Source organism: Equus asinus, chromosome 25 (genome assembly GCF_041296235.1).
Source record: "Equus asinus isolate D_3611 breed Donkey chromosome 25, EquAss-T2T_v2, whole genome shotgun sequence".
Lineage (NCBI taxonomy): Eukaryota > Metazoa > Chordata > Mammalia > Perissodactyla > Equidae > Equus > Equus asinus.
The window spans coordinates 28,491,929-28,517,348 of NC_091814.1; the positions used below are offsets into that span (position 1 = coordinate 28,491,929).

At 41.9% G+C, this 25,420-nt stretch overlaps 1 protein-coding gene across 3 annotated transcripts in view; it reads right to left on the reverse strand.

Moving 5' to 3' along the window:
• Positions 1-13,257, reverse strand: part of DDR2 (discoidin domain receptor tyrosine kinase 2) — a 153,084-nt gene extending 139,827 nt beyond the window's left edge. Inside the window, exon 1 of one of the 3 annotated variants that reach the window (XM_070496802.1) lies at positions 13,192-13,257. The gene's annotated coding sequence lies outside the window, so the exon portion shown is untranslated. Of the gene's footprint in view, positions 1-11,313; positions 11,370-12,669; positions 12,996-13,191 lie in introns of those variants that run through there. The other 2 variants (XM_014829515.3, XM_070496803.1) reach the window with 2 other exon arrangements.
• Positions 13,258-25,420: the final 12,163 nt, after the last annotated feature.

Here is a 25,420-nt window from a genome sequence, read left to right on the forward strand (position 1 = left end):
CCCTAAGAGAGACGCACCTGGAGAGGGCATGGAAACTCCGTACCCTTTCCCCATACCTTGCCCTATTCGTCTCTTCCTTCTGGCTGTTCCCGAGTCATATCCTTTTATAATAAACCAATGATCTAGTAAGTAAAATGTTTCTCTGAGTTCTGTGAGCTAATCAAGCAAATTAATTGAGCCCAAGAAGGGGGTCATGGGAACCTCTGATCTATGGCCAGCTGGTCAGAAATACAGCTAACAACCTGGAATTTCAACCAGCATCTGAAGTCCAAGAGGGAGTTGTGGGAACCTCCAGGCTGTAGGTTGTTGGTCAGAAGCACAGGTAACAGCCTGGACTTGCAGCTGGTGGCTGCAGGGGACAGGGGGGTTGGAGGAGGACACTATTGTAGGACTGAACCCTTGGTCTGTGGAATCTGATGCTATCTCTGGGTATGTAGTGTCAGAATTGAGTTGAATTGTAGGACACCCAGCTGATGTTCCAAGAACTGCTTGGTGTTATGTGGGAAACTCCCCCCAACACACACACAGACACACACACACACACAGACACACACACATGTGAAAACTGGATCCTGGATCCTAATTTAAGTGTATACCTAATTTTATGTGTACATGTTTTAATAATGTCCAGATAATCAATCATCCTAAGGAACTGAAAAAATTTTCCCTATAAAATAGGTCCATATATTGTTTTGGTTGGAGTAACATCAAATTAGATAACCCTGAGGGAAGTTTCTTAGAGAGCTGAGTCTTTTCTGTCTCCCTTGGAAAAGCCCGCCCCTGCCTTTTCACCAAGGCCAGGCAGCAGAGAATCTGCGCAGCCCTTCAGAAACCCATAACTGAAGCCACCCCCGCAGCATGTCTATTCTACACGGCCTCCACAGCCGCTTCAGTAGCTTCCCAAGGCGCCCTACCTCTCAGCCTTAGCAAAGCTATTATTCGAGGGAGAGTCAAGGGAGTACTTCTTTGAATGTGGAAAGCCATTTGCCTTACCCTTGAAGCCATTTACCTGGCCTTAAGAAGTGTTGTTAATGGTGACGGCAGGAATTATTGAGTTCTGATAAAAGGAAATGACGCGTTTTGTCATTTACTTTTTGTCATTACACGCGTTTACTTCAGTGTTTTGTCGTCACTTTCGTCTAACCCTCATTTGTACACAAGAAGGTGTTTTAACACCCCGTGATCAGTGGGGTGTATATTTTTCCCTAATGCCTATTGCCGAGTCATGCAATGGTAACTATAATAACCTCTTCATCCAAAGGATGGATTTGAACGTATTTTTGAATAGCATCTTAGTACTCCTCCCACTAGCTCTAGGGAACTGTGGCTGAGTAAATTCAGGAACAGTTGTGGGCGACAATAGCTTATGTTTCCTACAAAGGGCTGGATTAGGACCTTTAGAGGTTCCAAACACCTTCCCACCCCCACCACAGACTTTGTTATAAAAAACAATCACAAAATCTAGCATTAAGTGTAAGAACATTCAATAAAGTTCCTGTATTTTTTCATTATGACTATTTCAATACTTTCATGGAACCAAATATCACCTTATTTGCAAACGATATTAGAGGTACCCCTGCTAGTGCCTTAAACACTTTTAGGTAAAGCAACGCTGTAAGTGTGTCCAGGGTTTTCACATGCATCATTTCACTTGAAACCAGGACTCATTTGTTACATACGGCCTGCAGGTAACAAATATGGAGCCATTTTTAAGGTGTCAAGCTCTTTGTTTCCTATTTAACAGGCGAAGACCTTTGCCAGACTTCTCTTTGCCCTAACCCTGCCCAACTCAAATGAGAGCTTAGACCAGTGATTTAAGACTTAGCTGTGAAAGTGGATATGTGGATATGAAGGTGCTGGTATGGACAGTGATTAGCATAATTCAACTGGCAAATGTAGAAATTTTACATTGCCCTTTACAGATGAGAAAATAGAAGTGCTGATAGGTTAAAATTATAGTTGCACAAAGTTCAACTACTAGTAGGTGGCAAAGTTAAAATTAAAATCTCACCCTATTCACCCTTGGCCCCTCACTCTTTCTACCATACTGTGATTTTAAGTGAGAACGGTTATATGTTGCATTAGTTAAAAGGACTTAAATGACTATTCTCTTAAGTGACAGTTATTATAATTTGAATAATACAACAGAGTTCCCAAGTATCTGCTATTAATCTATTGAATTAGATTTTCTCAACAATTTTAAAAGTTTCTGCTTCCATTAGCTTTGTTAAATAAAATGATATTATTAAAGCCATACTTATCTGAAAAACAAAATTAGTAATTTTTAAATATAAATGCCCATTATTATAGCTATATTACAAAGTCTACCTTCAAATAAGAAAGAAATAGCCAAGACGAAATCAGAGTGTTGGGAATTTTGGATTTGGGGATTTTACTTTTTAGAGCAGCTTTCGTTTAACAGCAAAATTGAGCTGAAAGTAGGGAGTTCCGATACGCCCCCATACACGTGCTCACAACCTCCCTCGCTATCGACATCCCACGCTGCGGTGTTACATTTGTTACAAGTGGAGAACTTACAGTGACACATCATTATCACCCAAAGTGCATAGTTCACATTAGGGTTCACTCTTGGTGTTGTACATTCTACGGATTTGGACAAATTTATGATGACATGTATCCACCGATACAGTATCATACAGAATAGTTTCATCACTGCCTTAAAAATCCTCTCTGCTCTGCCTATTCAGCCTTCGCCGCTCCCCAACCCCCGGCAACCACTGATATTTTACTGTCTCCATAGTTTTGCCTTTTCCAGAATGTCGTTTGGTTGGAATCGTACAGTATGTAGCCTTTTCGGATTGGCTTCTATCACTTGGTAATATACATTTAAGTTTCCTCCATGTCTTTCTATGGCTCGATAGCTAATTTTAGTGCTGAATCATACTCCATTATCTGGATGTACCAATTTATTTATGCATTCGCCTACTGAAGGACGTCTTGGTAGCTTCAAAGTTTTGACAGGTATGAATAAAGCTTCCATAAACATCATAGACATCTGTGTGCAAGTTTTTGTGTGGACATAAGTTTTCAATTCATTTGGGTAAATACTGTGGTGCATGACTTCTGGATCATATGGTTAGAGCATGTTCAGTTTTGTAGAAAACTGCCAAACTATCTTCCAAAGTAGCTATACCATTTTGCATTCCCACCAGCAATGAATGAGTCTTGTTGCCCCATATCAGCACCAGCATTTGGTCCTGTCAGTGTTCTGGATTTTGAGCATTCTAATAGGTGTATGGCGTTGACTCATTGTTTTAGTTTGCAATTCCCTAATGACATATATTGTTGAACATCATTTCATATGTTTACTTGCCATCTGTATATCATATTTGGTCAGCTGTCTGTTTTGCCGAATTTTTAATCAGTTGTTCACTTTCTTATTGTTGAATTTTAAGAGTTCTTTGCATATTGTAGATAACAGTCCTTTATCAGATGTGTCTTTTGCAAATATTTTCTCCCCATCTATGGCTTCTACTCTCATTGTCTTGATACTGTTTTACACAGTAGAAGTTTTTAATTCTAATGAAGCCCAGCTTATCAATTTTTTTCTTTCAAGGATCATGGCTTTGGTGTTGAAAAGGCATCTCCATACTCACAGTCATGTAGACTTTCTTCTGTATTATCTCCCAGGAGTTTAATTTAGTTTCGCGTTTTGCATTTAGGTTCATGACTCATTTTGATTTAATTCTTATGAAGGACATAAAGTCCACTTATTTTTTTAGATTTTTTTTTCATGTGAATGCCCAGTTGTTCCAGCACCATTTGCTGAAAAGACTATCTTTGCCCCATTGCATCGCCTTTGCTCCTTTGTCTACGATCGGTTGACTATTTTTATATGGATCTGTTTCTGGGCTCTCGATTCTGTTCCATTGATCTGTTTGTCTATTCTTTCACTGATACCACATTGTCTTGATTACTGTAACTTTATAGTAAGTCTTGAAATTGGGTAATATCAGTTCTCTAACTTTGTTCTTCTCCTTCAATATTGAGCTGGCGACTCTGGATCTTTCGTCTCTCCATATAAACTTTAGAATCAGTTTGTCAGTAGCCACAAAATAACTTACTGGAATTTTTATTGGGATCAGAATTTATTTCTAATTTCCTTTTATGTTATTTTAACCTTATAATCTCAATTTTAAAACTCTATATAATGTACATGTTCTAAAATTCGAACTTCTACCTGAGGAACAATTAGCTGCTCTGGAATGAATTTAACTCCCACCACCCTCTTCTTTAGATCAAATTGTTCCCCAGAATCTCAAGAGTGTACATCCTGAAGGACAAGTCCCGGCAGCCTTTGTAACCCTCACCCCTCCTCTAAGTTATTTGTATCTCCGGGAAATTACAGTCCTACAAGGCATTTTGCTGGTATGGCTCCCATGAGGACTTCCAAGTTGTGATCTTGTTTTCCATGGAGCCCACGGAGCAATTCGTTCTACTCCCAGTGAGCAGTGTAACTGGCATGCATCGGTGTGGTGGCACTTGAAAACTACCAAAATCACACACACACATATGCGCGCGTGCAACCATCATGAGGATGGGGGAGTTCATTTTTTAGTGCCTGGATTTAGACATAGAATGATAGCCATAGTTAAGATGATAATGCAAAGACCACAGCAACAAAGACAATGCTGATGATAAAGTCAGGAATACAAGCCCAGTGAGGAAAATGGGTCTGTCAGTGATTGCTTTTTTCCCTTATTTGCCTATACCACTGTCTCCTTTTTCAGGGATCCAATAACATTTTATCTATTTTTGAAATTTTCTTTAATCACTGTCATATGTGTCTGTTGTTTCTCAAGCTCTTAAGGACAGGGATTATGTCCTCTAATTCGCAATCCTTCATTTTCATTTGTTCATATAATTAACAGGTATTTATTGAATGTCTACTCTGTCCAGAACCAGCTCTGGTGGTCTAGTGGTTAAGATTCAGTGTTCTCACCACCACAGCCTGGGTTGGTTTCCTGGTCAGGGAACCACACCAACCCTCTGTCGGTTGTCATATTGTGGTGGCTGCTTGTTACTGTGATGCTGAAAGTTATACCAACAGTATTTCAAACATCAGCAAAGTCACCCATGGTGGGCAGGTTTCAGCAGAGCTTCTAGACTAAGATTGACTAGGAAGAAGGACCTGGCCACCTACTTCCAAAACAAATTGGCCACGAAAACCCTATGAATAGCAGCAGAGCATTGTCTGATACAGCAGCAGAAGGTGAGAGGATGGTGCAAAAAGACCAGGCAGGGTTCTGCTCTGCTGTACACAGGGTCAGTAGGAGTCAGTATTGACTCAATGGCGTAACAGCAACAAGCTATGTCCAGGCATTGTGCTAACCTTACCACCAAGTTAGGCAGGCGCTAACTGCACAACAATTTTTTTAACGAGTAAGAGGCTCCAAACTGTAGATATGCAACATTACAAACAATTTGAGAGGCAGAAATATGATTTATTCTTTCTTACTCCCATAGTTAGTAGAGAACATACAATGGATGTTTAATAAATACATATTGAGTAATTGATAAAAAAATAAAATATAATGCTAATACAAGATGCTAATAGGGAAACTATAGGCAAAAAGGAGAAGAGGTGCATGGGACCTCTCTGTACTTTCTGCTCTATTTTTCTGTAAAGCTAAAGCTTCTCTAAAATATAAAGTCTATTAATTTGAAAAAAGAAATTATGAAAAATAAAATAGTAAACTTTGGGTCTTATTTTTTGTACAATGACTGGCTCTGCTGACAACCATCATACAGGAACTTTTTTGAATTACACTTAAAATTTAAAAAGCAAAACCTTATTAACCCAATCCTGGTTACCGATTTTCCAAAGTGAGTTTTGTCCAGCCAATTTCATATTATGCTCTCCAGAACCTAAAGTAATGACTGTCTAAAGTGATGAATGATCATAAACATCTATAATCTTGCTGGTTTTCTTGATCACTAAAACCTATAATAGTTACCTGGCAGAGAGCAGGCACCCGATAACCATTTGCTGAGAAATGAAGAAATGAGTTCAGCAAAAACAAAATTATGACAGAGTTTACCAAGATGTCATGAAATTCATAGTGGAAAAAAACATGCCTTGCGATTAAAAAAAAAAATCAGGACCTTTGGAGTGAAAAAATAAAATCAGTGAGAAACTGCTTATCTTAGACATGAGAGTTCACTGATATTTTAATTGTTTCATGTTTTCTGAATTCATAGTGTTCAAAACTTAAAATGAAAAAATGCAGAAAAGACACTAGACTATTTGTCCTCCTTTTTAATCCATCTCCCATCTCAATTTATTTTTGGCTGTCTAAGCCATTAAGACCCTACAGACAATCTTGCGCACAGTGAATTTTGCTGGATTAGCTACCTATGAAATGTCCCATCTTCATCGGCACAGAGCTTCACAGTTTACAGTTTCCTGCACATTATCTTATCTGAACCCAAAAGGAGGTCACAGAAACTCATGAGGGAGACAGGAAACTGAGACCCAATGAAGAAAGACTTCTCCGAGGTCCAAAATCTAGAAAATGATGGTGCTGGGACCAAAATCTTACTACTTGTTCTTCTCACTACCGTTTGCACACAAGGCTCTATTCTTCACACGCTGTCTCCCTCACACCCACTCCATGGAGCATGGAGCATGGAGCATTAACCTCTGAGCAGTAGGTAGAAGGGTGTCCTCAAACATTTCTTTGGGGTCTCTCTAGCCACAAAACACAAGCCACAAGACAGTTGAATGAGTGAATCCATCATAGACAATGCCCAATTCCCAGCGGAAGCCCAGCTGAACCCAGGAGCTTGGGGGTAAGTCTAAACCCATTTTAGAACTTCTCTGTCTTTTCATTGCTCTTCCAGGCCCCAGTGATACTTGGGCTGGCTCAAATCTAACCTTTTTAGTGCTTCAAGGCCAAAATGAGATTCCAGCTAATAAGTAGATGACCTGCCAAATTCTGGGATCTCCATTGCTTGGAGAATTACCGAAACTTGGAAATATCAAATAGTTCTATGCAAAACAGGAAGGACAGAAAGCAAAAATAAGAAAGGAAATCAAAATAAGAATAGAATTATTTTCAGCCAAATCATATCTGAGTAACACAGGCTCAATCATAACATATCCAAATGTGTGCAAATAAAATTAAAAGAGATGGAGAAAGTTTAGAGACCATCACTTTAGCCATTAGGTGATTGGTGTCCTGGTGAATATCCCCAGACAAGGCATCTGGTCATCTCAGTTCCTTTATTAAGCTATTGTTATTAGAAAATGTTAAGCAGAATGTCTTAACACTAGTTGGCAGTCAATAAATGCTTGCTAAATAGAATTAAGCCAAATAAAATAAAGGAGAATTGTCAAGGAATCCCAGAACAACCAGGGAGAGAAACAGGTTAAAAACTCCTGAGAAATGTAGCAGAATGGCGAAAACAGGGAGAGACTTGGATATTTAGACAATAAAGTATCAAAGATTCCATCAGAAAAAAGTAAGAGAGTTAAGATTTACTGGGAACTCACTTATTCAGACCACATTTATGTATGAGGCTTTATGCTGGCTCCTTTGCATATCTAATAGTACCTATTTTTTGTCACAAACCTATGAGATGAGAAAAATGAGACTTGGAGAGGTTAAATATCTTGTCCAAGGTTACAGGGCTAGTAATTGATGGCAGAGCCAGAATTTAAACCCATGTCCTTTCCACTGTGAAAGCACTTTGGGGAGTATTCTTGGCAGAAGTGGACTTTGGTGGGTGAATGTTGTTGGCGAGGAAGAATGTTGTTGGACTGAGGAATGGGCTATGGGAAAATACTTGGGCTGGTGCTATGCGGTTGAACAAGGGTAGCCAAAGCAACAGTGCTGAACTAGTAATAACAATAATCATCATCAGGCCAGCCCCGCTGGCCTTAAGTTCAACGCACTCCGCTTCTGCAGCCTAGGTTCAGTTCCTGGGCTTGGACCTACACTGCTCTGTTAGCAGCCATGTTGTGCTGGTGGCCCACATACTGAAAAAATAGAAGAGGATTGGCACAGCTGTTAGCTTGGGATGAGTCTTCCTCAGCAAAAAAAAAAAAAATCATTATCGACATCATTTATTAACTACATGCTAAAAATACACTAAGTACTCACAAGTTGCATCTGTAATAACTATTAGATGGGAATTATAATCCTTATTTTACAAAGTAGGAAACTGAGACTTAGAGAGCTTAAGCAGTTGCCCAAGGTCACATGGCCAGTGAGTATAAAGCAAGGATTGGAAGCCAGGTCAGTCTGACTTCATATTGGAAAGAGTCTGAGGCCTGGACAAGCTGTCACTTAAGGGCGAAAGGGAGGTTGTGTACATCGTGAGGAGGTCTCAACCATGCTCAGAGAAGCCAGCCAGAAAAGGGAGGTAAGCCAACCAGAGGAGGGGAGCGCTGACAGTTAAATTCTCTGCAAGACAATGGGGGAGGCGATGTGACCATGGTTGGTTTCTCTCCCAAGCCTGCCCTTACTCCATGCTAAAGAATGGCTGAGGCAACAAACGTGGAGATTTATCAGTGGAGGTTCACATTAGAATCACATGGGGAACGCTTCAAAGGACTGATTCCCACCCCCCCCCCCCCCCCCCCCCACCTAAAGACATCCTTGTGTAACTGATCTGGAGATCCTCAAGTCCTACCCAAGCTTTCTAATTTACTGGTGACAGCCTTCGTGGATGGTTGCTGAATTCAGAGAAGCTCCGGATGCCTGGGGATGGTGGACATCTATCTGGACTGAGTGGTCATTGTTGGGAGAGAGTTGCTTCGTATGTTACACAGCTTCAAACAGGTCAAGGGGCACAAAGAGTCCAGTGTGTCTGCGCTGCAGACAGGTCAGCACTTATGTCAGCTGGCACAAGACCTCAGCATGTCTGTGGAGGTCTGTTTTTAGATGGGTGTTAGCTTTCTGGATGCCTGTGAGATGTGCGTTTGGGCGGTGTGTTTGAGGGGTGGGTGAAGTAAAGTGCCTGAAAGTGGATCTTACAAAGGAACTTGGGAAGAGTGTCTGAGAGTTAACGCTAATTTAAAATGGTGTGACATTAATATATGGGGCGAGGCCACTAATTTTTTAGTGTGTCTATTAAAAATGCAGTCACATGGAAAGGTCTGACTAGATTCATTACATGTGATAGATAATTCATCTGACAAAGTCTGCAAAGTGACTATATAAAAAGGGAAGAAAGCAGTGAGTTAACAGAGAAGCTAGGGGAAAGTGGGGAGACGGTGAGGCTCCTTCAGACGACACTCCCACTCTGTGCTTGGACGTTGTCTAGGAAAAATTCAGTTTTATTCTACTCACACGCTCACAATATTTCTGACAACAGATGTGTGGGTTTTCCACACCAAGCAATTCTGACACTAACTGCCCGGAGTTGGGGCAGACCCCACCCACAGGTTAACAGCTCAGTGCCACAAAACTGTCCCTTTAGTGCAGACACCAACCACAAGTAGTGAGTTTCCAGGTTACCCACAACTTTTGTCTGACTTGGATACAAATCAGAGGTTCCCACAACCCCTTCCTTGGATTCACCCATTTTCTAGAACAGCTCACAGAACTCAGGGAAACACGTAGATTTACTGGTTTATTATATAATAAAGGATACAGATGGACAGCCAGATGAGGAGACACATAGGGCAAGGTCTGGAAGGGTCCCAAGTGCAGGAGCTTCTGTCCCTGTGGAGTTGGGGGTGTGCCACCCTCCCAGCTCATAGATGTGTTCACCAACCTGGAAACTCCCCAAGTCCCATACTTTTGGAATTTTCATAGAAGCTTCATCACCTAGGCGTGATCAATCATTAGGTCAGTCCCCAAACCCCTTCCCCTTCCTGGAAGATGGGAGGTGGGGCTGAAAATTCCAAGCTTCTAATCATGGTTTGGTCTTTCTGGTGACGAGCCCCCATCTGGGAGTCCACCCAGAGTGACCTTATTAAAACAAAAGACACTGCTATCACCCAGGAAATTTTGAGGGATTTAAGAGCTCTCTGTCAGGAACTGGAGTCAAAGACCAGAGATTAGAAGAAAAGATGCTCCTACTGCTCTTATCACTTAGGAAATTACGAGGATTTTAGAATCTCTGTCCTGTGACCTGGGGGCAGAGACCAATATATATATTTTCTATAGTCTCACAGACATGGATACTGTTGGGAGTTTCAATTTGAGTATTCTAAGCAAAAGATTCTGGAAACACCTTTCAAACTTCCCCTACCTTTAGTGTTTATAAAGTAGACAGATCTTAGCCAGCAGCAGAGGCAGGGGCCTCCCCACTGCCTGCTGGCCCCCCACCCCTGCCCCCCAGGAACAGCTGCATTCCTTCTAACTACAAGCACAGAAGAGGACACATGAGGTAAAGGACAGGGTGAAATGTGCCTGCTGGTGACCAGGAGGTCCTGGGTCAAGGATCCATCCTCAGCTAGATATGAAGCTCCTCCACAGCCAGTCTCCTTTGAGGAGAAACCAGTGGACTGATCCTGACTAAACCCTTCTTGTTCAGAGATGAAGAAGACCCAAGCAGAGGATGCTTGAACAACATGATGTCGTACAGCCTCCGCTGCTTTCTTGAGACAAGGAATCATAGCCCCGCTAGGCCACCAGAGGCAAGTTTCAGATAGAAAACCCAGGAATATTCTCTGTGACGAGGAATTGCTTCCATTCAAAAGAGATGGGCACTGAGGCTGAAGCTACCCATTTCAGAGTTTCACACACAGCCAAACACAATGGCCCTCCTGCCGGCATCAGCACTGCTTGCCAGACCCCACATAGCAGAGGCCGCCTCACGTTACACTCCAGCGTTCAGTGATCGTCATCAGACAAACTGATGTGGTTAAGCCCTTCATAGCCTTCAGGACACATTCATGCACAATGTCTCTTAAAGCCATAATACCAAAGAGTATTGCTGTTATCCCTGCGTTATCAATACAGAGGTCGAGGTGCAGAAAGGTAAAGCAACTTTGCCAAGTAGTAAAAGGTAGAGCCAGAACTCGAACCTGGATCTTCTGACTCTAAATCCCAGGCTCTTTGCATAACAAAGGGAAGGCTATACCAAGCACTCAGAATTAGCGCATGGAGATGCCCTCGTTCTCAGCCCCTTTCTGACATCGTCCAAGCACAGAAGCAGACTCCAAGAGAGACTCCCGGCGGCTCCTCTCGCCTGACACCTTCGCCTCCTGGTCACCGAGGGAAACGTGGAATCTGACTCGAAAAGTAATCAAATGTGTGTGTGTTGGGGGGGAGTATTATTGCAGAGTGATTCACAGCACAGCTTTTCAAATCAGACATACGTGAGTTTCAGACTTACTAGCTGCATTTCCTTGAACAACTCCTTTCCCTTCTCGAAGTCTTAAAATTCTTATCTATAAAATAGGAAGAATGCCTTAAGAACTTTGAGGATTCAATCAAATAATGTATGTAAAGTTCTGAGCATGGAGCTTGGTGCATAGTAAATACTCAGATGATAGCTTTTTTTATTTCCATACACACAACCGAACATAACCATAGGTACCCTTAGCTGGTGAACCACCATTAGCATCATCCTCTCTTGCTGATAACCAACATCCTCCTGGTTACTTGTTAATTAAACAGCCTCTATTATCTCAGCCGTGAAATGAACATGAAAGTAGATATATGGCCTTAAGAGGGACCATGAGCGCAAGGTATGGAGTGGAAAGAGCACTGGATGAGCAGTAAACAGAACCTCAATTTCACTGTCAGCCCCACTACTAACTCACTGTGTGACCCTGAACATGTCAGTCCCCCTTCTATCATTCCCAACCTCTGTGAAATGAGCGGATCAGACAAGATCTCCAAGGCTCTTTCAGAACTCTCCCTCTGTGTTCCCCCAGGGAAAGGATGCAGAAGGCAAGCAGTCAGCAAAATGGTGCTGAACCCCTACTGGCTTGAACAGTGCGAACTCTCGCCTCAAATGGCTGGCCTGGGAGTTTCAGCCACTTGGAAAAATTCTCTTTCCCCTTGGATGGGACTCTCGAACCTTGGCCAGGACTGAGAGGTCCCAACTGCAAACAGTCCCAAGTCATTCGGCAACAAAGGGAGAGGCGCCCCAGGCCAGCGAGGCGGGGAGGATGAGGCTGGGCAGCTGTATTTCCTCGTCTCCAACTGAAAAATGCTCGACCCACCCAGCCCCCCGCCTGGCCACCCCAAACCTCATCCAAAGTTGCCCTTCTCACAATGAAGTCAGGAACTCCCCTGAAAAAACCAAAATGTAAAAAGTTGCCCTCTCCAAAACTCAGGACGCTCAAACACCACTGCTAAATGCCCCAAAACTTAGCTCCCTGCTCTAGTTTCTCCATCCCAAAATCAGCTCTGCAATCGGCCTGTCTGGCCTGCCAACGATTTCAACTCTGCTAACGCTGTTTACTGTATCTTGCAGCTGCGAGGACTCCTTTACTTTGCTTCAGTCTTCTTTGGTTCTTAATGCTCTTTATTCTCCCTCCGTAACATAAATCCAGCCCCCCAAAAATATGAGATCTTGGATTTCTCGAGTCTATGGTGCCCCAATCCCTTCCCTTCCTCTCCTGACTTGAAATTCCCTTCTGCCTCCTTTTTAAAACTTTTCCTGAGACACCAGGAAAAGTATTCAGAGCTTTCATTTTCGGAAAAGAAAAAAAAATTGAAGGAAGAAAAACACATAACTTACGTTCATCCAGGAGTGCACAGTTTTGAAGGAAGAAAACAGAGCTATAATCCACTGCGTTCCCCCAACCCAAAAGGAAGAATTTGTTGTGAAACGCTTCTTTTTCCACTTTGCCGGTGAAGGAGCCCGGTGGTAGGCATACATCCACAGGCTGATGCAAGATGCCTTTGAGAGAAACCTCACATTCTGAGGATTCCTGGGAAAGTGCCAGGGATCCCAGCATCCAATATATTGCACATTTGGTTTCAATTAGGAAGGGGGTTGGGGAGGGAAGAAGGAAAGTCACCAATCAGAGCTGTTTTCTGTTTAGAATCTATTTCTTTTGACCCAAGGGACCACGAGCAAAGCTATAATTTACAGCAAAACCCATTCATAGAAGAAAAAAATATGTATAACCATAGGACAGACTTAAAGACATAGCTCTCTTCCGCCTTATTCCCCAGTGTATCCATCCCCAAGTCCTCCCGCTCCATCTAAGACTTGGTCCCCACCCTGAGACCCCCCCCCCCACCTCATTTTTCTTACTTGAGCTAAAGCTATAAGCGCAGCTTAAGGTTTGGATTCTCTTCCAATTGAAGCTTTAGTGTTTTATCCATGAAAGCCCAGAGCTGAGCCCTCCCCACAAAGATTTGATTTAATCCCTTCCTCCTCTCTACCTCCCCCACCAAAAAGCTGGACACTTGGAGAGTCTAGGATTTCTATTTTTTTTTCCACTCAATTCCCCGTTGGTTGCTGCCTCTCAAGGTCTGTTGCTGTCCTGGATTCATGCTGCTAAATGAAAACACAAGCGTTTACAAGAACTTTCTAAATTACTTTGAAAACTTTTTTTCCTTTTTCTTCTGCTTTTTTTTTTTTAAGATTGGCACCTGAGCTAAGATCTGTTGCCAATCTTCTTCTTTTTTCTTCTTCTTCTTCTTCTCCCCAAAGCCCCCCAGTACATAGTTATATATTCTAATTGTAGGTCCTTCTGGTTGTGCTATGTGGGATGCTACCTCAGCATGGCGTGAGGTGCGGTGTCATGTCTGCGCCCAAGATCCAAACCGGTGAAACTCTGGGCCACTGAAGCGGAATGCACGAACTTAACCACTCGGCCATGGGGCCAGCCCACTCTTTTTATTTTTTTTCCTATCCACGGCCATGGCCAGAGATCCTATGAAAAAGGAGTGTAGGAAACAGGGAGGAACCCTTCCTTGGCCCTCTAAATGGTAACTAATAATCCTCTCCATCCATCAAGGCTCCCGACCTTAACCCTTTGGAGCCTGGATCATTTCTGACCAAGGACAGGCTCAGGTTGCCCTGGAGGTCCTGATCCTCTGTGAGTACAGAGAATGTAAGGCAAGCAGAGACTCAAGGTTTAGAGGATCCACGGAGGAAGGGAGAGAGCAAAAGAGAGGTGAAGAAGACCTAACGCACCTTTGAGAGACAGCCTCCTCGTAAAGAGCCTTCCTTCCTCCGGGCTCCTTAGCCATCACCATCGTTTCTCTGCTCGCACTTTGGCAGGCAATCTGGGATTGCACAGCCTTCAAGATGAGCAAGAAGAGAAGTGGAGCAAACAGGAAAAGGAGAGTGGAAAGGGCTCATGGAGGGACGCTTTCAGAGCAAGTTTGGATCAGGAGATACTTCAAAAGAGGACCAGGGAGGCGAGGAAACCTCCAATTTGGACAGCCGTGAAGAGCCAAGCTGTCAGGGTTAGGTCCCTAAAGGCCCTTCAGCTCAGTCAGAAAGTGGCCTTTGGAATCTGTGCTTCACACCTCAAAGTGGACACAGAGAACTTGGAGACTGTCCAGAGGGCAGCCGTGGAGATGATTAAAGGTAGAAAATAAGACCTAAGAGAAAAAACTAGAACCAGGGTTATTTTACAAAGAGAAGAGACAGTACAGAGATAAACCTATTAACAAGACTCTTTAAATAACTCAGAAACTCTGAAGTCAGGTCTGAGGCTGACTAAGGCTAGAACACTCAGCCAACTCAATAAATATATATCGAGCATTTGTCAGGCATGTTACTGGATGCTTGCCTGAGACAACTACGGACATCTGGTTATAGAGAGAGTCCTAGAATCCTCCCCAAATGTCCAGGTCTGTAGGATTTTACCTCGTTGGCATTACCATAAAGAATGTACTAAAGGGGCTGGCCCTGTGGCGTAGTGGTTGAGTTCTGTGCTCCACTTCAGCATCTTGGGTTCATGGGTTCGGATCTTAAGCACAGACCTACACTACTCATCAGCTGGGCTGAGGCCGTGACCCACATACAAAATAGAGGAAGATTGGCACAGATGTTAGCTCAGGGGGAATCTTCCTCATCAAAAAAAAAAAAAAAAAAAAGAATGCACTAATAGTATGACCTGTAATTTCACAGATTTGGTGAGACTACAGGTCAAAAGACTATTTAAAAAAAAAGACTACACTGTGGAAAAAAGTGTAATAACTTCATAAGGCCAGAATCTAATAAAGAACAGGTACCTATAAGTATAAGTATGTGTCCTCGAACACCAGTATTGAAGTGGTTCTACTCCGTGGGCAGGATTGTTTGTTTGTGCGCGTGTGTAACTCGGATTCCAGCTTGAGCCAGTGACGTTGCCTCCAAAACTCAGGCACACCAGGGTCTGTCTGAGGAAGTATGGGTAGGCCTGTCAAGAATCTATTGGTATGCAGACCGAAGAGACTCCTGGGAAGAACTTGTTGAGTGAAGAGAGAACCAAGGGACTAAAGATGGTCCCAAATGCACCTGAGGTGTGTCAAAGGCAAGAAGAAGCTCTAAGAAAAATACCAGGTCTATCACTCAGGTTATTCTCAGGCAAATTTGGGGTCTAACCTTGAACTCTAAGAGGAAGATGTCACCAAAAAAGAGCAAGCAAAGCGGTATTGTACTGAAATATATGAGGGATATTTACAGCTTTAGGAGGAATCATCAACTTTGAGCCTCCATTTTGGAAGACAGCTCTGGTTGGGGGAGGGGGTGTGCTCCTTCAGCCTTGTCAACAGCCATTGCTGCAGGAAGCCACAGCTGAAAAGAAAGAAAATGGCAAATGCCACTTCAAAGCTGAGAGAAGTAATTCATGGAATACACAGGAAAAATTTCCTGGAGACTCTCATAACTATTTGACAGTTTTGAGTAAGACTGGAATTCCTGAAATTGTGGGAACAGATGTGCAGAAACACCATTTTGTTACTCTTTTGCAAACAGATTTGGCCCCCTGGTTTGGCTTGGAAAACATGAGTCACCGAAATCAGAATTATTTATGTTCCATGGAGGTAATACATCCTAGTTATGAGGACTGTTTTACACTAAAAATGAATTACTGACAGTATAGAATTCCATTACCTGGACTTTACTGAAAATAGGAGAGATCGATCTGGAATGGTTAAGATACGGTATTAATTAGAAGTAAGGAAACGTGCAAGATTACTTTTCAAGATCTTTTCTAGTCTGTAAACCAAAGTTCAAGTAAATACAAGTGTTAAGAACTGAAATAACTATAGTATTTCTGTCTCCAAATGGCCAAGGGTTGGACACCTTTCTGATGCCTTAGAAAGTAAAATAAAAGATGGAAGTAAAAGAAATGTAACTAACTTAGTTTAAGAACTAGACACACACACATCTTAAAAGGCTATGTAGGTATTTACAGAAACCAAACCTAGTTGGTACATTTAAGCTTCACAAGGAATTAAAACCAGAAATTAGCCACCAGTAACCTCGTGCTTGGTTAACTGTCCTCTCTCTCTCTTACTCTCTCTCTCATTGATTCATTCATTTCTTATCTGTTTCTCTCCTTTGTTTATCTCTACACATCTTGCTTTAACTCATTCTTTTTCATCAAACCAGCTTTCTCTGCTTCTTTTCACACATTATTGAAGGTGGTTACCCTAAAATAATGCCTTAGCTCTCAAATGGATATTCCCTCCCTTCAAGAGAACAGGAGAGAATGACTAGATCTATTGAAGCCCACTGCCAGCATCCTGAGATTAAATATTGATTGATCAGGTGTGTTTCCTGTATTTATCCTCTATCTCTAAACTATGGAGGACAATGGGTCGTGTAATATAAATATGGCTCCATTATGCTCACAGGCGAGTCAATTCTCAGAAAAGGGGTGTCATACATTGAAAGACAGGTCAAAATCATCTGCTACATCAATAATTAACGAAGCTTGACAATCCCTGGATTTTAAAGAAATTACACCTCACCAAACAAAAATAGAGAACACTGTATATGGTGGAGTCATACTGTGCACATATTTAACCTAAGTACCAATTTGAGAACCTAATGCTTCAAATAAGATGCCTTGTTACTGGTTAATCTATTTATAACATTTTAAGTCACAAAGGCCTAATATTTTTTTAAAGTCAATATGGAGAAAATCTTCTAGGCAATAGAAATACTTTGGTTTTCCTGAAGCAGAATGGTCTGAATGTCCAAACAGCTGCATTTGGATTTCCCTTGGTTTCGTTCTGCAGTTAGTTCGTGATTCAAGAACCTCAGTGTGCTTAAGAATTATCCCATGGAGTTGTACCCGCAAAAGCATGAATACTATCTTTATGAGTGATTTAAAGGTCTCTCAAAGATAATCTTAATCCTAAGAGATTTTTCCCTTTCTGGGCTGGGTCCTAATCCTACATGCTACTGGATGCTGTTCTTCTCTGATGGACTTTAGATGAAGATGATCCAAGTTCAAACCCCTAGTGAGCAGAGTCTCCTTGAACAAGTCATTAACTTTTCTATCTATAAAATGGGGGGTGATGTGAACTGATAACTCACAGGGTTGTGAGGAAAAAATCAGATCAGGAAAGAATAATTTATGGAGGGCTTACTGTATGCCAGGCACTCTTCTAAGAACTTTACGTTTATTGTTTCATTTCTCACAGAGCCTTTATTGGGTGGGTGCTATTATTTCCCCAATGTCCATAGGAGGAAACTAAGGCACAAAAAAGTTAACTTGCCCAAGTTCGTACCCACTGGAGCTAGAATACATGTATGTGTGTATGTGCTTTGTTGACGAGAAAGGTGTATGCTTATGTGGTGAACAGAAAAGATGCAGCGTAGGGGGAAAGTCGAATCTTAGTTTTACAGGGATTGAAGTCTTGTTATCCATGTGGAGAACTGTATATGTCATTTTCCTTCTCATCCTTTTTCCTCTGAAGTCTGTCTTTGTGTCACTGCTTCTTAGCACTTCCACCAGAGAAAGAAATGAGAAATTAAAAAAAAAATTAAAATCATTCTGTCTTTGACTCTTTCATGGATGAGCTGAAAAGTCGAGTAAAGAGAAAGTTGAGGTTAATGGCCCAAATAAGGTTCCTATTGGCGTGTGTTTTTAACAATGCCACATATAATATTTCACAGGGTAAGAAGTGCTTCCACAGACATGACTTCATCTGATCCTCAGACAGCCCCAATATGTACTCAGTGTGGATATTAATATCCTCATTTTACGAATAAGGAAAACGAAGCTTGGGGAAGCAGTAACTTACATGAGGGCTTTCGCTGGCAAATGGCAGAACCTGAGTTTGAATCCACTTCTGATTCTCGGTGCTCTTTCTGCCCATTTGGCATCAACAACAAACTTTCCCAGAGCCTCTAGACTCTCGATTTACATCCAGTTCTAGAGAAGTAGGTTATCTGGTTTCCCTGCCTGCATCGCTGGCCTTCCATTTCCTTTTTCGCCATGAAGCAAGAATAACAAATCCTCACCTCGGCAGAAATTCTGAGATGGGGTGAAAAAACAGGCCCAGAAAACTCAGAAGTGTAGCTCAGTGTTAGATTCCCTGAGGAGAGTGAGGGCTACAAAAAAGAATTTTTTAAACAATTTATTTCACATCATCAGCTTAGAAATGTAATTCTTCTCCGGGCTGAAGTCTGGAAACATGAACCGTTCTTGTCAGATAAGAAAGCAACCTACTTTTAAAGATCTCCAAGGAAAAGGATCTCTCAGCAGCCTGAGTGTTTATCAACACTGTGTCAGAAGTTCTGCTTTATATCTACCCTGAATCTCCCTGCTACCATTCGTACCTTATCCTTGTCTGCACTCAGTGAAAACAACCGTCAGCTAGTTAAACTCTCTCCCAGCTCCTTAAACACATATTTCAAAGCAGAGTGGAGTGCAAGCAGCAGTATTACTTTTCCATGCTTTTAGGCCCAGTTTGGAGCAATCATCTTATACATAATGATAACCCTCCTTATGAAATTTGAGGACCCTCAGCTGCCTCACTTCCAGGCTGGGGTTTTTCCGGCGTCTGGGAGAGAAACAACATAATCCCCACTGACTGTCCTGTTAGGGATCCAAGAAGCTTGGAAAAATCAAAGGACTTTTAGCTATTTGAGTCCTGCTTTTAGGGGTTCATCCTCCTTTCCTCATGTACCTCTGGGGAGCATTGAGAAGTCTGAGGGATTATTATCTATGAGTTTCTCTTGGGAGGGAGCCTCTACGTAATAATTAAATATTATTTTATCCTCTAAAACAGCTCACTTGAGAGACTTTGTTTGCTTAATGCCCTATCATTCAGCTCTCAATGCATAACTCCATCCCACTCGCCCTGAGTTACATCATAAACACCACCTCTCTGTTTCTAATACACAACATATTTCAAAGCAGAAAGGAATTTATAGCGCCAATGTTATTTTTCCATGTACAATTCCAGTTTGGAATGTCCAGCAGCACTCAAATTGCCTTTCAAGATAAAGACCAGATTCTGATTCTATGTAATCCTTGTGTGCTTCTGGGAAGGCTCAGATGTTAGTCTTATGGATGGAATCTGCATTCTCCAGGGCCCTTCATGTCCCAGAGAGGAACCATTTATACCAAGCCGGGCTCCATTCGAATTCCGCGGGGGCCTTTCGCCAGAGTTCTCATAACTAGCAAGGCAAGTTTCTGTTCTGTACAACATAAAGCAAGGGCAAGTTCTTCTCCCAGACCTCGGGTGCAGTGTAAGCTGGAAGGAGCCTCAGAGGTCCACCACCAGCCTAGCCCCCTTGTTTTACAGCTGAGTCTCAGCACAGTTGAGCGACTTGTCTGAGGTCACACAATAGAGGAGGGGAAAGCACAGCGTCAAACCCACATCTCTTGAGTCCTCATCCATTACTCTTTCCAAAACATCATGCAATTGCACAAAATGCTTTTACTTTAACCATTTAAGGGGTTTGAGACCAACAAAGTAAATAGGAAAAAATAGGTAAAGCATCCGTAGACAAATTGAGGGTTAAAGGAGTGGCCAGACGGGAACGGAGTCTGAAGAAGATCACCCCGTGGGATGTCAGCAGTCTCTGAGAACACAGAGGAAGTCCTGCCATCTCTTGTTCTTTGCTCTGCCTAGGGGCAGCCCCAATTTCTTGAAAAGCGTGAAGGTTAGAGGTAAAATTATTTTTTTCATGAGAAATCTGGTATATACTTCACAGAGATCTGGCAGAGGTGGAATGGAGAGATGGGTCCCGAGTCTGTACCCCTCCCACTACCTACAAAGGAGGCGCCTGGATCCTCACCTGCAGACTCAGCCTCGTCCACTCTCCCCTATCTTGTCAGCGTCAATCTGAGCCTGACATGGGAGGATCTGCGCAGTTATGACTAGTCTGTCTTGGATTAAAAACTGACATCTGGTCATGGTTCCCATTGCAAGTTTTATCAACATTCCTGAGGCCCAGGATAGTAAATATTTGTAGATCTGCTCAATCCACAGTGACCTCAGTACTGCCCTCTCCCCTGTAGGGGTGGATTACCAGAATCCATGCTTGTATTACATAACCTCCACTTCCTTGTCCGTAATTGAAGGGATCAGTAATAGACAGTTGATCCAAGCTATTTTTTTTATTTTATTTCATAGAATGCAAGAAACTCTTTCATAAAATTTGAAAATGGATCAAGGAGTTGCATGTCCAGTCTGGACTAGTTTCTTGGAAAGAGGAGATATCGACTCTGAAACCAGAGGTGGTAATATTCTCTGCATAACACGGACTGTGAAAGCAGAGAAAGCTTGTCTGCAGAGAGAAAACATTGAAGTCAACATGCAGAAAAACGCAAAGGCAAGTGAGAATCCTGACAGTTTTCTAGTTCCCCGTCCCAGGCTCTTCCCACGGTCAAATGCATTTCCTGCTCTTTGATCCCATAAGACACTCTGTATCCTTATACAACATTCACCTGTGTTGCTTAGACTGTGTCAAGTGAGCTTCTGTAGCTTTCAATCACACTTCTTTCAGGTCTCTGTAGGCATCTCTTCTGGTAAATTAACTGATACTTCAACAAGAATAGAAGGTGGGTACCCGTATTCTAATTACAACAGACAAAGAAACCCATTCAGAGACTCACATAGGCATTCCCAGTAACTCTTTGGCTACCTATTGACCAACTACATACTTACTTTCCTGGATTCCTGAGTAATACGCGCCTCTTGAGTTCTGTGCTCTGAGCTCAACTCCTATATGAGTCAGGATCCAGTGAGGAAAACAGACACCACACTAGCTACTTCAAAAGAAGGGATCCAATATAAGGAATTGGCCACAAGTGTGTTGGAGGACTGACTGATCAGAAATAAGAACTGTAGAAAGCAGGTACCACCCTAAGGCTGGGGGAATAAAAGGAGAGGGGTCAGGACTACGAAAACTTAGGAGCTGCAAGGAGAGGGTACTACGAAACCACAGATCAGATCTCTAAGGTGCTAAAAACATGGTTTCTGGGGCTGGCCCCGTGGCCGAGTGGTTAAGTTCACGCGCTCTGCTGCAGGCGGCCCAGTGTTTCGTTGGTTCGAATCCTGGGCGCGGACATGGCACTGCTCATCAGCGTCCCACATGCCACAACTAGAAGGACCCACAACGAAGAATATACAACTATGTACTGGGGGGCTTTGGGGAGAAAAAGGAAAAAAATAAAATCTTTAAAAAAAAAAAAAAAACATGGTTTCTACTGGTACCATTGAGGAGACATGTTGATGCTGGTTCTGGGAGTGTGGAAGGAGCTGGAAGCTGGAACAAACTGCCATGGTGGTATAAAAATGCCACTGCTGGGACTAAGTGCCACTACTGGATCAACAACACTGATATCAAGAAACAGGAAATGACTCTCTTCTCTCCTCCTCCTGTCATTCAATCCTCATCTCCTGCCTCCTATTGGCAGAATCTAAGAGGTCTGTTGGCAAAGGAATCTCTGAGTGTAGTTTGCAGAGACCCAGTTCCAGCATCACAGAACAGAGCATAGAAAAATGAATTTAGAGCTGAGAGACAATAGGCAAATCACCATGACTATTTCTATCCACTTCTTGGACACATTCTTTCCACCCATTACCAATCTCTTGTCTGGTTGCCCATCCACATATGTCTTCCTTCCTTAGATGCCAGTCTTTGCTGTGCCATCTAAACCTTCTTTCAATTGCAGCACATGGTGCAGTGTACCAGGCACCATTCCCCTCCACAGGGTGTTTCTAATCCTACACCATGGTCTTTCTCCAACTTGCTCCAACTAATCCAATATACCAATATGCCTCCTCACATCAGATAACCAACCCCAGGCCCTTTGCACTTGTTATTCCCTTTGCATGGAATACTCTTCCCCACATATTAACCTGGATTTCTCCCTAACTTCCTAAAGGGCTTTACTCAAATGCCACTTTTCAGTGAACTCTGACCACCTTTTCTAATATTTTAACCTCACTACCACTTCCTATCTGCCTTTCCCATTTCTTTTTCATTTTAGAGCTGATTAACACTCTGTATATTTACTTCTTTATACCCACTAGAACACAAGCACTATTTATGTTGTTTACTACCATATTTCCAAGTGTCTATCACTGTTGTTGGCGTATGGTAGGAACACATAAAATATTTGTTGAATGTTGAATGAACGAATGAATGAATGCCTGCAATAAGAGCTGAGGAGCCGGAAATGCGTGTTTCCTAAACAAAGAAGACAGAAAGAGACAAGAGAGACTATCCCTTGTGTGTCTTAGAAGTCTCCTCTGGAAGTCAGCCGGGGAGAAATGAACACCAAAGCTCCTAGACCCATCAGGGCTATTCTGGAATGAGAACTAAAAAGGACAAGGTGGTAAAAAATGCAGGGGTCAAGAGCTTCCGGCTCCTTCAGCAGCTCTTACTCTAATAAGCCAAAGGAGCTGTAGCTAGTGCAGCATGAGGTGTCTAAACCTCATAGTGGAGAAAGGCAAACTGTTGAAAGATAAAGATGAAGCAAGGGCATGTATGTGGCAGGATGGGAACAGTGGACATCAGGAGGTGGATAGGACGGAGACTTTGGGGTTTGGCAGGCAACAGGGCCATTCATCCCTTCAAAAAATCCCAATCTGGGCCCAGGCTAGCAATGAGCTTTGATCCTTGCCCTCAAAACAAGTTGTGCTTGCATCAATGGAGACACTATGACTTTCACATTGAGAAATAAAGAATTCCCCCTCATTCACCCTGCTACGCCTCCAGCACAGGAGGCTGAGTCATGATGGCTTGAGGAAAAACATGGGGCTAATGGGTCCTGAAATCCTGGCAGTGCCCTCCTTATGCCAGTAACTGAGACTCCTGGTGATGGAGAAACCCAAACTAGGGGCCAGGCTGATCCTAATACTTGCTTAAGGGGGCTCTCCCTGAACCCTGTTTCTCCTTTCTCTGCCTCCCAAAACTCCACCTCTCTCTCCCACCTGCTCATGCATTCTGACCAGGGAGGAATAAAAGCTGGTGTCTATGTGGCACTGGAAAGTCCCCATACTTCACCAGCAGCAGGAAAAATCCAAAACAATATGAAGTGAGCAGTATGGCAGTACGGTAAGGAGCAGGGGCTCTAGGGTGAGAATTATAGGGCTTATTTTTTCCAGCTTTATTGAAATATAATTGACAAATAAAAATCATGTATATTTAAGATATACAACATGACGTTTTGAAATACATATACATCACCACAATGCATCTAATTAACACTTACTTCACCTTACCTTTTTACAGTTACCTTTTGTGTGTGTGAGAACACCTAAGATCTACTCTCTTAGCAAATTTCAAGTGTATAATACAGTATTATTAACTATAGTCACCATGCTGTACATTAGATCCCCAGAAGCTGCTCATCCTGTGTAACTGAAACTTTTCAGCTTTTGAACAATATCTCCCCGTCCGTCCCACATTCTAGTCTCTGGAAACCACCATTCTACTCTCTGCTTCTATGAGTTCAACTTTTTGAATTCCGCATATAAGTGAGATCATGAAATATTTGTGTTTCTCTGTCTGGGTTTATTTCACTTATCATAATGTCCTCCAGGTTCATCCATGTTTTTGCAAATAGCAGAATTACCTTCTCCTTAAATGCTGAATAATATCTCACTATGTGGATATGTGTGTGTGTGTGTATATCACATTTATATATCTCACATTTCTTTATTGATTCATATATTCATTCACATATATATATCATATTTTCTTCATTCATTTATCAGTCAATGGTCACTTAGGTTAGTTTCTGTATCTTGGCTATTGTGAATAATGCCATGATGAACATGGGAGTGCAGATATCTCTTTGAGATACTGTTTTCATTTCCTTTGGATATAAAGCCAGAAGTGGGATTGCCGGATCCTATGTTAGCTCTATTTTTAATTTTTTGAGGAACCTACATACTGTTTTCAATTATGGTTGTACCACTTTACCATACTGTTGTATGTTGTACCACCAACAGTATTTAAGGGTTTCCTTTTCTCCACATCCTGGCTGACATTTGTTACCTCTTGGCTTTTTGTTAAAAGCCATTCTAACAGGTGTGAGCTGACATCTCATCGTTTTGATTTGAATGTTTCCCTTATTATTAGTGACATTGAGCACTGTTTAATATAACTATTGGCCATTAATATGTCTTCTTTTGAGAAATGTCTATTCAGATCCCTTATTCATTTTTTAATCAGGTTGTTTCGTTTTTTGCTATTGAGTTGTTCGAGTTTCTTATATATATTGAATATTAATCCCTTGTCAAATGAATGTGTTGCAAATATTTTCTCCCATTCCATAGGCTGTCCCTTCACTCCACTGATTGGTCCCTCTACTGTGCAGAAGGTTTTTGGAGTGATACAATCCCACTCATCTATTTTTGCTTTTGTTGCCCATGCTTTTAGGATTATATCCAAAAAAAATCACTGTCCATACCAATGCCAAATAGCTTTTTCCCTATGTTTTCTTTCATTGATTTTATGTCTCAAATCTTATGTTTAAGTCTTTAATCCATTTTGAGTTGATTTTTGTATATGGTATACATATATATGGATAGGGATCCAGTTTTATTGTTTTGTATATGGCTGTCCAGTTTTCCCAGCACCCTTTTGTTGAAGAGAGTATCGTTTCCTCATTGTATATTCTTGGCTCCTTTGTCAAAAATTAATTGACCACATGTCATGAGTTTATTTCTGGGCTCTCTATTCTGTTTCATTGATCTATGTATCTGTCCTTATGCCAATACCATACTGTTTTGATTATTATAGCTTAGAAATATAGTTTGAAATCAGGAATTGTGATGCCTCCAGCTTTGTTCTTCCTGCTCAAGATTGCTTTGGCTATTCAGGGTCTTTTGTGGTTCCATATAAATTTTAAAATTGTCTTTTCTATTTCTGTGAAATATGCCATTGAAATTTTGACATGGATTGCATTGAATCTGTAGATTGCTTTGCATTGTATGGACATTTTAAAAATATTAATTCTTCCAATCGATGAACATGGAATATCTTTCCATTTATTTCTGTCTTTTTCCATTTTTTCATCAATGTTTTGTAGTTTTCAGTATACAGACCTTTCACTTCCTTG